The following is a 4,565-nucleotide window of genomic DNA, read 5'->3' as shown; positions in this document are numbered from 1 at the left end:
CATTCTCCTCTTGGGATCTTGGGCATGCACGCATACGCGCCTGGCATGAATTTTAAGCCACTGGGTCTGGGATGTGAACTGCAGTCGACTACATAGGAGTCCAGCGACATAGCCATTACGCTAACTGCTGGTCCCATAGGCTCAGTTTTGTCTCCCTTTTCTCAAGTTCACACATTGAAGAACTCGCCCCCAACACGACTGAATTTGGAGGTGGGTCCTTTAAGGAGGTAATTAACATTAGGTTGGAGCATAAGAGGGAAACTCTGGGAGACATAGGAGGAGGCAAAGACTTCTTAAGCAAGACCCCCCCAAAGCACAGGCAATAATCCCCAAAATACACAAATGGGATTACATCAGATTAAAAAATTTCTGTATAGTAATTAGTGTGAATGGACAACCCTCAAATGGAAAATTTTTGTAAACTGTGCCTCAGATAAGGGACTGATAACCAGAATACACAGGGAACTCAAGTGCCTTCCTTACCTGGAAGACAGTGATTAGCCCAATTAAAAGATTGGAAAATGAGCTGAATGAACTAAGGAAGACACATGAAAGCCAAAAAGCATATGAAAAAAATCCTCAATATCTCTCATCATGAGGGAGATGAAGCTCAAAACTACAATAAGATACCACCTAATCCCAGTCAGAATGGTGAAGATTAAACACAACAAAAAATGATAAGTGCTTGCGGAGCTGTGGTGAAAGGGGAACTCTCCTACCCCATTGGTGGGAAGGTAAATTAGTCCAACCACTGTGGAGAACAATATGGAGGCTCCTCAAAGACCTTTAAATAGAACTACCATGTGATCCAGCAATTCCACTACTCCTGGGTATCTACCCAAAGAACAAGAGAATGCTCAGTCAAAAAAAAAAAATACTTGCACAGCTATAGTAATTGCAGCATTATTCACGATTGCTGAGACGTGGAACCAACCCAAATGTCCACAAACAGATGAATGGATTGGAAAAATGTGGACATATACTCCATGGAATACTATTCAGCCATAAAAAAACAAGAATACCCTGGCATTTGATAGAAAGTGGAAAAATATGGAAGATTTATTGCTGAGTGAAGCATATCAGGCTCTGAAACAGAGACATTGTATGTCTCCACTTAACATATACTGATTATCTGCACTCTACAGTAGAGACTGAAAGACTGGAGGACATAAAAGCGTTTAAAATTGTTACAGAAATAGGGACAAAGTGGAAGGAGGATGGGAGAGGGGAAGAGTGTAGGAAAGGAAATTTGGGGGAAAAATAGAGATGTACAACATTTGTGGGACACAGATGTAGTTTATTGCCTGTTGATAATGATGTGTACAGTATTCTCAACTGGGCTGGTCTGAAGTATATATCATGCTGGGTAAAGTCTCTTTACAATATAAATGACATACACTGGTTGAATGTATAAATAATAATAAAAAGTAAAAAAGTTGGATGATGTTTTACTGTTTTGTTAAACTTTATGTTAATTATTTTTTGGAGGGTGCTTTTGTTCACCAGAAAATTTAGGAGGTCTTATCAGCTATAAATTTTGAACATTTTTAAAATTTTATGGATTAGTTTTAAATATAACTGGAATCTATTTATTATCAAAAGTAAATTTTTAGGAACTTTACTGAAATTTTTTTGCATTAGAATATAAATTTAATAATTGTTTTGGCTTTGTGTTAGGACATAAATTTAAATTAAAGTTAACTATTGAAAAAAAAATTCTTAATCCAGTAGGATTGGTGTTCTTATAAGAAGAGGAAGAGACACCAGACATCTTTTATATATTATATATATATCTGATCTTATTTACTTGTTTCTCTTATAAAAATCTTATTTTTTGACTGGATTCAGACTTACAAGTAGAAGCTCTCAGAGAGGACAGCCTGCGTCTCTTCACAATCTGTTCTTGGTGTTTTTCTTTGGCCTCCTTCATTCTCTTGGCCAAAAGTTTAGTATATTCTGCTGCCTCTTCCTTATTTTTCTTAGTACATTGCTTCTTGAGAGCAATACACCAGTGTTTGTGTTGCAGGACAGTGGACTCACAAGACGCTGAATCTTAGGTGCTTTGGTCCTAGGTTTCTTACCTTCTTTATTTAAGGGCTTTCGTACAACATATTGGTGGACATTGTCTTCTTTAGAGAGATTGACCAGTCATCTTAATCTTTTTATAAATATACATGTGTGAGGGAAAACCATATGCTGGTATCATTTTTATTGATTGAATTTTCTATTTTACATTTATTTACAGTACACCTTTATAGGATACAACATGAATTTTCCCAGCATGGAATACATTGTATATTAGTCCACAGATACTACCATACACATTATAATCAATAGGTAATTTTCCACTTTAGTACCACTTAAATATTTTCCTTTTTACTCCAAGTCCCTCCCTCCTGTCACCTGTTGCCGATTCCACATTGTCTCTAGTGTCCACAGTTGCTCTCCATGCTCTTATATCTTCCAATCTTTCAATTTCTGCCTAGAAGTACTATTTATATATGTAATATTGCCATGGACTTGGAGATGCAGAAAGGTATGTGTGTTGAAAGAATTGTAGTCTAGATAAATTTAGCAAAGGGACATTTGGTATATACTGTGTGGGGACATCTAATGCCTCTGTTTCAAAGTCTGTCTTGCTTTGCTTAGCATTAAATCTCCCATATTTGTACACTTTTTGTCAAATGCCAGGGTCTCTTTTTTTTTTTTTTTTTGAAGAGGTTTTTGCTATAGGGTACGTGTGCTTGCTAGACAGACAGAGACAGAGAGACAGAAAGCGAGAAATCACCCCCCAGGGGGAGATGGCCATGCCGCAATCCCTTCTCCTCCATTCTCCTCTTGGGATCTTGGGCACGCATGCACATGTGCCCGGCGTGAGTTTTAAGCCACTGGGTCCGGGACGCAAACCACAGTTGACTACATGGGAGTCTAGCGACATAGCCATTATGCTAACTGCTGGTCCCATTTATTTATTTATTTATTTCAAGCTGAGTAGTAGTCCATGGTGTATGTGTGCCATGTTTTGTTTTGTTTTTTTTTTTTCAATCCATTCATCTGTTCTTGGACATTTGGGTTGATTATATTTCTTAAAGATTGTGAATAATACTGCAAAAAACAGGAATGTGCAAGTGCTTTTCTGACAGAATGTATTACTATCCTTTGTGTAGATACCCAGAAGTGAAATTGTTGGATCATGTGGTAGGTCTTTGAGGAACCTCTATATTGTTCTCCACAGTGACTGGCTTGGAGTAAAGGGAAGGTTGCAGTTTTGTTTTGAAGTTTCTGCCATAGGGCATGTGTCCTTGCTAGAGAGGGGAAAGAGAAATCTCCTTGTCCTCTAATCTTCTCTTGGAATTTGGGGCACATACACACATGCACCTGGTGTGAGTTTCAACTTGCCAGGCCTGGGACTCAAATCATGGTCAGCCTTGTGGGAATCCAGCACCTTAACCACCACACCACTTATTGGCCCCAGATTGCAATATTTACAAGATTATCAAGTGAGAATATGTTGAAGGAGAAAGGAGACGGCAATATTTGTCTGACTGAAGAGCATTCCAAGCAGAGGAACCAGGGACTGTAAGGCTTAAGGCACAGATGTGCTCAAGGACCATCAAATAGGCCTATGTGGTTGGAGCAGCGATGGTGCGAGGAGTTCTGGATTATGTGAGAGAAGATGAGGTGTGTTACATGTTACATTGAATGCCCTGTATAGGCTGAGGACATTGACTTGGACTCTAAGTCAAATGTGATGTTATTTTACATTTTAAGTACAGAGTGATGGTAGGCTCTGCCTTACTGTTTTTATTATCATCATCATTATTATTAGGCTCTTGGGAAAGCTCTGAAGTATTTTTTTCTATGTTTTTCTAAGCATACATGCATCATGACTTTCCTGAAAACCCAATAATTACCAGAGAATGTGAGTTCTTGCCAGAGAGAGATGGAGAAAGAGAGAACATGAGAATTCACCTCCTGAAACAAGACATGGCCACTTCACAATCCCTTCTCTCCCATTTACCATCCTGTTAAGATTTAGGTATATGTACACATACACCTGGCATGTTTTTCAAGCTGCTAGAGCCAGAGTTTGAACACCTGTCAGCCAGGAGGGATCCCGCTCTGTTTAACCACTAGATAGTGGTTACATTTTTTTTCAGAGAAGTTTTTGCTATAGGGCACATTCACTAGCCAGAAAGGCAGAGAGAGACACAAACAGAAAGCGAGAAATCACCCCCTGGGGGAGATGGCCATGTCACAAACCCTTCTCCTCCATTCTCCTCTAGGGAGCCTGGGCATGCACGCCCATGGGCCTGGCGTGAGTTTCAGCCACAGGGTCCGGGACTTGAACCATGGTCGACTACTTGGGAGTCCAGCGACATAGCCATTATGCTAACTGCTGGTCCCAATAGTGCTTAAGTTTTAGAATTACTTTGTTTTTAAAACTTGGCTTATGTTTTAAAAGGTTCACTCTATCTGCCTTGTTGAGGGGATAAACTCTAAGGGGACAGGTGTTGAAGCAGCTAGCTGGCAAGTAGGGGATTTCAGAATTCCAGAAGGAAGGT

At 39.5% G+C, this 4,565-nt stretch overlaps 1 long non-coding RNA gene across 1 annotated transcript in view; it reads right to left on the bottom strand.

Moving 5' to 3' along the window:
• LOC106733854 (uncharacterized) overlaps nucleotides 1-2,095 on the bottom strand; it is a 14,200-nt gene extending 12,105 nt beyond the window's left edge. Inside the window, exon 1 of the long non-coding RNA XR_001369712.1 lies at nucleotides 2,037-2,095. This is a non-coding gene — a long non-coding RNA (uncharacterized LOC106733854). The remainder of the gene's footprint in view (nucleotides 1-2,036) is intronic.
• Nucleotides 2,096-4,565: the final 2,470 nt, after the last annotated feature.

This window comes from Tupaia chinensis, unplaced genomic scaffold (genome assembly GCF_000334495.1).
Source record: "Tupaia chinensis unplaced genomic scaffold, TupChi_1.0 Scaffold145519_1, whole genome shotgun sequence".
NCBI classification, from domain to species: Eukaryota; Metazoa; Chordata; class Mammalia; order Scandentia; family Tupaiidae; genus Tupaia; species Tupaia belangeri.
This window is presented reverse-complemented; position numbering and strand designations above follow the sequence as displayed.